Below are 12462 nucleotides of genomic sequence, written 5' to 3' on the forward strand. Positions count from 1 at the left end.
GTGCCACGTGCCAGGTCAGGGGTGTCAAAATTGCTTCGCTTGCGTATCGTTCCTAGGATATCGTCCCTTGATTTGCATTCTTTTTTTTTCAGGATAGCCTCGTCCCTTCCACCAAATATCGACTGCCGTCGATGCGTATGGCTGACTATCACTGCACGTGCCACGTGCACATGAGAGGGTGTTAGTTTGTGTCGATTACAATAGCTCGGCAATTCCTGGGCCGATTGTGCTGAAACTCCGCGTGGGGAAGGCTCCACCGGTTATGCATATCCATGTATCATGTTTGGGTGCTGCTGTACGTCGTACAGCCCACCGCTAAAGTAATGTAGGGTTTACCAATCTCAACGGTTGGCTTTGACTGGCGATTGTTTAATGCGGAGTGATCGGAAAAGATGTCAATAGCTAAAGTTGAAGCTGCAAGGGTGCACGATCATACAGTATAAGCTACATTCAAAGTTTCATTGTCTCTGGCTAATCGTTCCTAAGCTACAGAAGCAAACATACCCATGCTGAAACCACACATTACTTCTGCTGTGGACTGTACGTGCAGGTCGCTTTCAGACCCGAGAACGGCTGGGCCGATTAACGGTCAAGTTTGATACACTATGAGGGATCAGTTAAATGTTATCCTCGCCGGCGGAGGGATGTACCCTCTTAGGTTTTTCGCTAATAACTCGTGTAAAAAGCGGTCGATCGCAACAAAACTTTAAACACCCTCGAGTTGGTCATTCTACACCTACCCTGAAATTGCATGATCCTTTCCCAAATGCCTTTGACCTGTACCTACTTTTTCGAGACCATGTTTGGCCGGAATCGCGATTCGCCCATGTCGGCTCGATTTAGCCGCGCGTTTTGCAGTCTTTTCGTGGTTTCAAGCGTTCAAACATGTGATTTGATGTGGCTCCATGCATTAGGGTGTATGTCAGGGTCACTTGAAGGTCTGGACAGGTCATTGACCTTTGATGACCTCGGTTCACTTTTTCGAGTTTTAAATGTTTTCCAGGCTAGTTTTTGGAGCTGCATTCGAATAGGACCATTTGAACATTTACCAAGTATTTTTGGTGCCTTCGTATCATGTTACGAAGCTGTCAGAGCGTTTTAAACGTACTACGAATACCCCAAAACCCTTACTGGTTGACCTGACCTGACCTGACCCGACCTGGCTTAAATGCATGAAGACATCATCTGTGATCAAAAGTGACATGATATTTGTGATCAGCACCCCGAAAAAAAAAACATAGCAGCCACACTTTACGACGTTCAAACAGGCCCCGATTTTCCCGACCTTAAGGTCATGACCTGGCCTGGAAGATCAAGCATGAACTAGAATCTCAAATTGGGTATCATCGGCTTCCTCCAGTGACGGGCAACATCCTCGTTTATTTCGCGAAGCTCTAGCTCGACCAGGGCCAAACGCGAGGGGGTCGTACCCCCTTGTGCCGTCGAAGGACGCGAAATGGCCTGTGCCGGCAAGGGTTATGGTGCCTCGCACAAGTCATTTGGCTCACTTTTGGCCCCTTCGCACTTTTGCACTTGCAATGCTCACTGTCTCGCTCGCTCGCTTATCGCCACAAAAGTCGTTTTAAACCGGTATGTAAGCATGTAATTACAGAAACGCTGATCGATAGTCGATACGGAACATTGTGATATCCACGGAAATCAATATCGATTATTTCAATATCATTACTGGGATATACGGAGACACTATATAAAAAGATAAGGAACGTTTCATATTGCCTCACGCATTTTGGCCCATATTAATTCCAAGATGTTAGGTAAACCATAGCGACGTGATACCGATTAGTTCAACTGCGACTAATGGTTTGCCCTATGGCCCGAAACGACACGTTCAGTACAGCAACAGTAATTGCTTCTGACATAATGCCATCCGTAGAAATGTGGCTTTGTTTGATGGTACGACATTACTGGCTACGCCTTCATTACGAGCATTATTAACATGTGCGGTTTCGTTGAGGGTATATTCACACGTGATTTGCGTAATCACTTGTCATGTTGTAGAATGTTGGTTTATCATGTCAGGGTCATATATTCAAGTTTGATCCTTCCTCTCCTGTTATGAACTTTAACCGAAAATTTTAATGCTTTCTTCAATAATAAACGTTACTACCACTTACGAGAAAATTCAAAGCGAAACGATTTACTGCAAAATGCCAGAAAACAACACGCGTTCACCTACCTTCCTTTCACCCCCTCCTCTTCTCTCCTCCAAGCTTAACTGTCTCTCTGGTTCCCTGCTACCACCTTTCCGCCGTTCCCACCACGGCTCAACACTCGATTGACGGTTCCGTACCTTTCCCGTTCCGGCCGGGCTGCGCCTGTACGGCCAGACTGCCCCGCCGAGCCGCCGCGCCGCCGCCGCCGCCAACAGCCTGTAGCCTTCGCTCAGGGGGTGGAGCCAAATTAAAACATGACGTCTGTGACGTATGCTGGAGAACAGAGGACAGGAGGAAGAGGTCATAGTGTGGTGCTTGGAAGAGGAGGGAGAGACGTTTGGGACATGATGTTTCGGTAAGTTGGATATGCATGCAAAGTGCAAGCATTAATTTCTCCCTTATCCCGCGCCCGGGTGGGCCTCTCAGCCAACTTCGCCATGGTGGTGGTCGTGGTGTGTGTGTGTGTGTGGGGGGGGGGGGCTTTTTGGCCACACCAGGTTATCTCGAAAAGTAAGCAAGCTAGAAAGACCCAGTAAAAGCAATAGATAGTTCGTTACAAGCTCTTCCAGAATTATAAAGGTCATTTTTATCAAGTCATCACTGAAGTCACTGGAGGTCACCAAAGGGATTTTTTACGATTTTTTGTTCCCGATTTTGACAACTTTTCACAAATTAGAGCATAATTCGGGAGGCAAAAGAGCTACAGCGTTGGGGAAAAGCGCATTCGATAGCTCTTTTAACCCGCGCCCGGCTTTTTTTCAACAATGTAACGTCTTTTTTACGTGTAGCATTTTCCAATTTCCTACAATGCAATATGCAAACAGCAAAATATTGAACAGCCGTGAGCCGTTTGTAAGTAAACCATGGAGGATCTATAGGGCACTTGTGGCATTTGCCCCTCCCGTAATGCTTGACATCGTCAATTATTTGCCTTTTTTGTATGAAAAGAAAACTTGTCAATGCTCAATAACTATACAGCACGTTTGCTCAAAGACGTACGCTCAGAGTAAAGCACGAGAGAGCGAAATGCGACGAGTGCTCGGAAATAAGAAGACGTTTTAAGAAATATGCCCTTGAGGCGTCTCAAACATCATTTCTACATCCGTCAGCGGGATTATACAATACACAGCCTCTTTTATATGCAAAGACGTCTCAGTTTTCACTCGTCACTCTGCAGTAATAAAACACGACAAAACTTCCACAGGCAATGCAAATACACAAACACAGTTCCTCATCCTGACCATAAAGGTCATTTATTGATTAATACCTCAAAGCAACGCACACTCCAATGCTAATGAATCACGTAAGCAGTCGGGTGTTTGCGTTATATGCTCAAACATTTCCCTGCGGTTGTCTTTCTTCTTAGACCGTAAGCTGCTAGCTCTCTATGTAGAAGGAATTCGCTGTCTTGGATCGGATGTTTGCATATAGCGATGACGTGTGCGGGATTTTAGCGCTAGACTGTGGCATTGGATGCGCGTGCAGCTTACATGGTCCGTGCGCCGGCTACGGAGCTCGGCATCTTTTGAAAGTGTTGGAGAGAGAGAGAGAGAGAGAGAGAGAGAGAGAGAGAGAGAGAGAGAGAGAGAGAGAGAGAGAGAGAGAGAGAGAGAGAGAGAGAGAGATAGAGAGAGAGAGAGAGAGAGAGAGACCGAGCGACGACAGACAGACAGGCAGACAGAGACAGAGACAGAGATATGTAGTGTAGTCAGAGTCGAACTGAGCGAAGAACTGAGTCAACTACTTTCAAAAGCACTGGGTCCGGCATAAGCTTTGTCCTTTATAAGAAAAAGTGCTTCGTAAGTTGCTATATAAAGGGTAGCGACTCTTTATCATTCAATGTATTTCCCACGAACAGGGAGTTACGAACAAAAGCAACTAGGTATGCTGGCAACATTCAACAAGGCTGCATTTACACAGGCACAGGTACATTGTGCGGCACAGGTGGCTTGATTTTCGCCGGGCGCCGAGGCTGGTCGCCGCCTTCTGTTTGTCCAGGTCCTGCTGGACGACAACCCACAGCTCTTCGACCAGGATTAGGTCTAGATAGTAGCAGGCTAACACCTCTTTTCTTCAGAAGTCCGGCAGGTTCGATCTGCACCACCACTGGACCTTGGCAGAGCGCTGGCGCGTCGTCCTGCATGAAAATGCATGTCGACCTGTCATTGACCATGCGTCGACTCAGAACTGAGCCGCTGGAGGCGAAGTTGGCTACAACAATCACCCAGGAGCGGGTTTAAATATATACAGTAGTGCAGCATAAACTATCTTTGAGAGCCTCGAGATATTCACTAGATATCTGAGCAGGGGTCATGAGGACTGAAGAGTCTTCCACACAAGCGTGTTTTAGCATTTGCGGCGTATTTTGATCTGAGAAGAGACCAGCATGATCTTCAGTGTATTTATTCAGTATGCCGACGGTGCGTCTGAGAAAATGCAATCAATTGATCTAAGACAAGGCAACTATGGTCCTCAGTAGGGCATGGCACCGCTGGGACTCTGAAATCAGAACTAGTGTTCTCTGTATAGGAGATATGGCGGGTCTAACGCACGCTTTACCTACTTTTAGTGTAAACTGTACATACGTATATGTGCATGACAGGGCATTCTCGAAGAGGCTAACGGCGGGAGCATATTCACCCACGGAGCACTAGTTTGTTGTTGGGAAGCGGATGTTTCATCATCAGTCATCACTAGGTATACTTTTAGCGTGTCTCAGCCAAAGCTGTAAAAGCTTAATATTTCGATATGGTCAGCTTGTAAATGTTTCACCATTTTCAGAAACCAACAACGTTTGTAACCATTCTCGTCAAAGGAAAAACGGAAGCCATTCCATGGAACAGACCTACCACAGAATGAGCAGTCGCCGCCACGTGGCTCAGGTTTTCACACTTGGGTGAGAATATGATCGTGATTTAAACGACAAACGTTTACTTGGTGGTCGGACATGATGTTTACTCGACCAGCTCAGCTGCGGAATATAACGGTGATAACGTCACTCTCATGCCGCTGAAATGGGACACAGGACTACCAGTGTGCTGATGTCTTACTGCGACATTGTCAGTCTTTGGAGTGTAATTGGTGTCATTTATCATAGTGTGTGCGTTTATTTATGCATATGATCAGTATCGCTAGTACGGCGCAAAATAAGAGACGCGCTGGGACAGTAATGGCGCGTCTGCGGCGCTGCTTTACTGTTCACCGCGTCACTGAGCGAACAAATAATAGATGTTCATTTCAGTGAATTTTATATAGGCCTCCCGTCGCGCTGCAGCTTTTGTTGCAACTGGGTCAATAACTTGCTTCGATGCCGCATGGTTGGATAGCTTAGCGGGATAGCTTGCAAGCTTTTGATGATTGTCATTTTTCCATCAGCTGCCAGAAGTTTTGTTCCGGCTCATATGTACTCTACCCTCGCTCTCTCCCCCAATCCAACAATCCCCTCCCCCATCGGCCTCGCTAGGATTAAATGTGTTATTTATTTTACATCCCGTTTCACGTAAACGGCAATGACCCATGCATTGAAAAAATACAGTTGGCCGTTGACATCTATGTGGGCACTGAATTACATGCAGGGCGTACATTATACAGTAGGTATAATATGCTACTGCGTTCACTATTCAACAGGTGTCTATGATCTAGTGCATTATTCATATATGAGGACTTTGAGGAGCCTTGGACAATGCCTCGGAATTATGTTAATCTTAAACGGCAGATCACTGAAATGGCATTTATATTATTTACCCAGTATCCATACCAATATTCTTTTTTTCCTCTATATACTAGTTATACCTGCTATCTGGTGCTCACGTGTCAAAATCTGTTTGATATTCGTGAATGTACGACTAAACCATCTGTTGTGTCTCTGCTAAGTTTAGGGCTGCGACAGTAGGTAGCCAAGGCGTCTCACAGGGTCGAAAAGAAGAAGAAGAAGAAGAAGAAGAAGAAGAAGAAGAAGAAGAATAAAAAGAAGAAGAAGAAGAAGAAGAGCGAGAGAGAGAGAGAAAGAGAAGAGAGAGAGGAGAGAGAGAGAGGAGAGAGAGAGAGAGAGAAGGAGAGAGAGAGAGAGAGAGAGAGAGAGAGAGAGAGAGAGAGAGAGAGAGAGAGAGAGAGAGAGAGAGAGAGAGAGAGAGAGAGAGAGAGAGAGAGAGAGAGAGAGCTCAGTGTTGCTCCTGGGTGAAGAGTCGCATAGTTTTAGTGCTGATTGGGCGGTATTGAAACTGACCGACCCGCTGTTCGGCATTAACTCCGACCGCGTACTATCTTCTATCTATATTGATAGTGAGTGAGGATAGGTGAGGAGGTGGTTATTGGCAGGGCTGCGGAGTCGATGGATTTTCGGCGACTCCGACTCCGACTCCGACTCCGGCTTTCAAAAGCCAGCTCCGACTCCGACTCCGACTCCGGGCAGAATTGTCGACTCCGACCGACTCCAACTCCCGACTCCGACTCCGCAGACCTAGCAGGGCTGCGGAGTCGACAGATTTTCGGTGACTCCGACTCCGACTCCGGCTCGGGTTTCTAAAATCGACTCCGACTCCGACTCCGACTCCGACTCCGCAGCCCTGGTTATTGGGGCGACTCAGGCTACGGCAGCGGACGGCGGGCCACGCGGGCCGGTCCCTCGGCGGTGGCCGTTACATGGGCATCGTTTGGAGGTCGCCGGGCCCCTGTGGACAATCAATGGGGCGGCCGGGGTGACGTGTGTTACCGGCCACTGCTAGGAGACGGCTGCCAGCGCCGGACGCACCCCGGCCGCCACCAGCACAGTGAAGCCTCAGCACCGAGCGCACGAGCTGCAGGTGGGTCTGCCCACTCCCCGACCGGGCCGGCCCCCAACGGACCGGTGCAGGCCCGGACACAGCGCCGGGTTGAATCTGAAACGTCTTATCGCCATCCCGTGTTTTAGACGAATCCCAGTGAGATCACTCGATCCAGACTGGGATTTCCCGATAAGTTGTCATCATCGCGTGTGTCATGCCTCATGTGTCTCAAAGCACCGGAACGGCGCCGCGTATCGACGTGAAATTTAGTGACCACAAACTTTGGGTGGGGCGGACCATCGTATCAAAAGATGGGCGCAATCACGGGCGTAGGAACGTCATGAAAAGTGGGTGGGCCACCTTGTCAAGGGGCCTCCTTTTCCAGGGGGCCTCTTATTTTCAGGGGCCTCCAACTTTTGCCTCGTCCTGCTGGCTGCTTACAAGTATGACCTCCAAATCTAGCTTCTGAGATCGGGCAGATGTACGTACCCAGGGGCGTAACCGCTTAAGCGAACATGGGAAAGTCCGCACCATTTTTAAAACTTATTTTCCCTCCATTTTTTTTTTAGAATCTTTTTGCCGCTAACGGCGCATGACCCCTGAAAACCCTTACACAAATGTCTTCCTCGTTTCCCAGGTGCCCCCATTAGCTTCATAGGCGCCCGCTTTGGCATATAAGCGCCCTATGTATAGTCATCAGAGACATCCCTAAATGTCCCACAGTCCCACAGTTGTCGCATACAATGTGCGCTTATCATAGGCGTCTCTCTTTTATGGACACTTGAAGGCGCCTCTCTTTGCCATGCTGGCGCCCCTGTTTCTTATGGGTGCACCCTCATGGCATTGATCAATTGCAATTTGCAGACCTCTATTGCATGTGGACGCCCATATATGTAGGCCTCAGAGGCGCCCCTCTTTCGCATTGAGCCTTTATACGGGCTTCATAGGCGCCCCTCTATTGCACGTAGGTGCCCTACTGTCTCAGAACCGCTCCCCTTTGGCATGCAGACGCCCATCTTTCGTACGGAGGAGCCGCTGTGGTTCTTAGAGACGGCGTGGTGCTCCCAGACGCAGATGGGGCTCTCGGAGTCGACAGTGTGGGACCTTCAGTCGCTGATGGGTGCCCGCCAGATGTGGACCCTCGGAGACGCCGATATGGGGCCCTCAGAGATGCCGGTATGTGGCCCTTAGAGACACCGGTGTGGAACCCTCAGATACTTTAGTGTGAAGCCCTTCCGAGGGCTTCCCAAGGACTGCGACCTCACATTTTGAGCTATTTAGTTCCAGGCCGAGCTCTTGTAGCGTGCTGTTTTCGAATTCCCCTCGGCAAGATGTGATTTCCGTCGGTGCTTGTCGTCAAAGGTTCAATGGCCTGCCTGCCGAAGCCACCGATCGCATTTTGTCGAAAAATACCTGTAACGTTAACAAAACGCGGTCGTATGCTTGAGTCATTTTCACAAAAGTTTATTGACTCTCCGATAATATTTTGGATGGATATTGGTCAGAAAAGAATGCTCTTTCCGAATATGTAGGTTTCATAGCCAATGATCAGCGTTTTCAATACGTTTTGATGTTGTAAAGGACAACGCGCTCCGCGCGAAGGAAATTTTCAAATAAAAGTTTCATTATTAAGGAAATGGCACGGATCATCACTTTTTATCTGCTTTCCTCTGATTGCACGTACATTTGCCTGCAAAATGGCACCACACCGATTTCATTCCGTCTAGCCGTTTTCCAGCGGCATCGGTTTTCTTCCCACAATTCACGAAATCGGTCATTTTTTTACAACCGGGGGTGCTGTCTTGCACGTGGCGCGTGCTATACTATGAAACCATGTCAATACGCTAGTTCCATCTCTCCTCTATCCAGTGGTGACAACCACTTCTCGCTGCGACCCTCCGTTGCCGATTTATACAGCCGGGAAGCGGTCGCCGCAGGCCGGTTTTCGCCCGATCGTCGATTTGGCCGTTTCCCGTGTAAACCCTATGGCGCACGCGAGCGCGTGCTGACGGCGCACCCCCGGGATGATCACCACCAAATTTTAATACTAAGGCCCCCCACACCCACAGATTTGGCATGCCAAATTTCACGCCGATACGCGGCGTCGTTCCGGCGCATTAAGACACATAAGGCATGACAGTCGCAGGCACGCACGGACAACTTATTGAATACCTGACCGGAAAATTTGACTGAATAAACATGAATGACTGAATGAACATTTGCACTGAATTAACATAAAAAGCTGACCGCAAGGTAGCCTGGCAGAAAATAATAATGTTACATATCGGTCTGTGCTCATAATCGTATACAACATGCACTAATTTGTTGGAAAGATAAGTGTATTTCCTAGGCATTCTATAGAATGCCTGGTGGCTCAGGCAATCTGAATAATACCTAGAAATTCTATAGAATGCCTGGTCGGTCAGGCATTCAATAGAATGCGATTCCACACATTGCCCGTAACATATATGTACACCTATCTAACTATCAGCACGCAATATGTCCTGTATGAAGTAACATCTGGCATGAAGAACACAATCTAGTGAAAAATGATAAGCTTAGGTTTCATTAGGTTAAGTAAGAGCTGGCATTAGGTTGGGCTAGGTGATGCTTTTTCACGACCATGCTCTTTTTATACTACATTTTAACATACGCCCTCCGCACTTAAAACCCGCGCCCCGTAGGGGGGGGGGGCGAAACGCCCCCCTGTCCTTTTCCGTCGATATCTCCTAAACGGCTGGATATATCGCCACCAAACTTTCAGGACCCCTCCGGACATCAATTTTACACATTGTGATCAATTTTTTTCCAAAGGCTATGATAGGTTGGCCACAAGTGACGTCAGAATGACGTCATGTTCTGTCATTTTCGACCGAAAAAGACCTTCGCGAGAATACCTGTCAGGCCTACAGCTTTAAAGATACAGAAAAATGATTGAACATAAATGGTGTAGAATTGACAGGGCTATAAAACTACAATCTCGGATTTTTGAAATTTTTGAGTTTTGACCCCCAAAAATCAAAAAAGATTTTTTTTTATATATTAGCCAAAAAATTCAAAAAGTTTTTTTGAGTTTCGAAAAAAACGGAATATATGTGATAGTACCTACCGTCTTCTATCTACATACCAAATTTCAGATCGATACCTCGTTTTTTGGCCAAGTTATAGCGAAAAAAAAAAGTTATTCAAAAATGATGACGTCAAATTCTCAAACTCAATTTTTGGCAATTCTAGACCACGTACGGCAAAACAAAGACCACCATTAGACTCCCCGTGACGAGCTGCATCGCATCGATACCCATTTTATGCAAAAATATCAACTTAGAAATTTGACCTAATTTGACCTGACGTTGACCTGACCAAGATCCTGATCACGTTCACCTGATCACGTTCTTCACCAAAACGTGACCTAGGCTGGCCCCAAAGACTGCCTAACCCACATAATCGCATTTGTCATGTAAAATGGACCATAAAACATGCATCACACGACACTTTCATATTGTGACCCCCGGTGACCTGACCTCGCTGTGACCTGCCCTGGTATCAGTGACCTCAGATAGCAAAGTATGTGTTTGACGAACAATGTACCATCGATGGTTTTTAATAAATTACCAATTTACTCGATTTCACAACACATTTCTTGAAATGCCTGTGAACGGTGAAAATCCGGCCTTTGACCTGACCTGTGACGTCATCAGTTTGACCTAGGTCAATGAAATTTGGTCACAAGGTAGTTCCTCGCTGGGGCTATCGCACGCCGTTTGAATTTTAAAAATCGGCCGATAAATTTCTGAGATCTTAGGGGGGCCGAAACGCCCCCCCCCCCCCAACGGGTGGTAGGGTCCGCCGATAGCCCTACGGGGCGCGGGTTAATTATGACCCCAGGGAGTGGCCTCGACAGGGAGAGTCTGTATTTGTTAGAAGTACGTACAGCCCTCTGCAAACTGCGTGGTAGGTATTCTTTTTCGACAAAACCGAGAATATCGCGGATACTATGCTATCGGTCACTCGGAAATCGTAACAGCAAGACGCGCGAGACTCCGCACCTTAGATGGACATTACCAATGCATTACCATCGTATTCATTTTCCATCCAGTTTGGCAACAAAATCTAAAAGTTTATATTTGCCCCCAAAACAAACTGTTGCATTTTGTTGCCACACAAAGCATATACTTTGTTTAGTGATAGACCCAATCGAAGGAGTGGAGCATGGCGCCTCTATTTGCAATGAATTCCGACCGACAGATCACATAGTCTTTGAGTTATTACCGGTTTTGTCGAAAAAAGAATACCTACCACGCAGTCTGCTGAGGGCTGTACACTGATATGCCCCAGAGAAGGTTCAGTCTCGTAATCACCTCCTCAGCCCCGCCCGTTGCTTTCATGCACGATGCATCTCCCGACTTATGTGCCGTTTGTTGTTGCTGTTTGTTGCAGTTTGTGCCCGTCATGCTGTACCATTCTGTGTGGCCTACGACCGGAGAGGAGAGAAAGAGAGAGAGAGAGAGAGAGAGAGAGAGAGAGAGAGAGAGGGGCGGGGGGGGGGAGGAACAGAGGCGCGACTGGCACCGCCATCTCCGGGTGGTTCTTCCCCGCTGATGATTGGACCCTTTGTTGAACAGAGTTGGTCTATTCTGAGACACCAGACGGTGGACGGGATGACCAATACAAAAATGGAGATGAGAAGGTGATTGATGAATTGCTCTCATCCGTGACATCCATCGCCAAACGAATTGTTGTGCTTATTATGTGACAGAAAACAATGATGATATTTGATTCGTCTAAGGTTGTGTCTAAATGTACTATTTTATATTCCAAATGGCTTCCTAAGGCGCGTCTGTCATAGGCGTCTGTTGCTTGCAAAGTTTCCTGTGCCTCTGAGTTCTCAGTTCGTCATCCACTTGTATGACGTCATAGGTTCAACTTTCCGCTCACTCAACCAGCGTTCTTCGCATCAATCACAGCCCGTGATTGCGTTATGTCCACATGCCTTCTGCAATGACTTCCCCGCTCGGCTAAAGATGCATCTCGTCATGCACAATTTTTCCTCCTGACTGAATTGCCCACTCATGTTCTGATAAAGAAGTAGGGGGACTTCCTCGTGCTTTCTAAATATAGACTACAAAGGCTGTAAATGTCACGACAGACAGTTAGGTAATCGTAAAAAGTTATGCACTCCCTTTTTCACATAAACGACGAAACGCAGGGACACACTCCTCACAACGTGGCAGCTTTATTTCCTGTGAGCTGTAGAAATATCATACGCGGGCATGAACAACTGATTATCACTTTATTATATAACACGATTACCTACATGCTCCAACTGATGCATAACATCCAATGAAATCTCTGTGGGGTATTAAAAAAGAATGAAAACAAATTTGGTTGTCGTCGACGACAAATTTGCAGACCTCCAGCTGCTCGGTACACCATGCTCTCAGCATTCGGAAGTAACTCCAGTGCCACCGATATCGTCACATTACATATGGAGAAACTGCTTACGATTCACGAGTCACACTGCTGAC

This window comes from Amphibalanus amphitrite, unplaced genomic scaffold, assembly GCF_019059575.1.
Source record: "Amphibalanus amphitrite isolate SeventyFive unplaced genomic scaffold, NRLGWU_Aamphi_draft 001766F_arrow, whole genome shotgun sequence".
In the NCBI taxonomy this organism is placed as follows: Eukaryota; Metazoa; Arthropoda; class Thecostraca; order Balanomorpha; family Balanidae; genus Amphibalanus; species Amphibalanus amphitrite.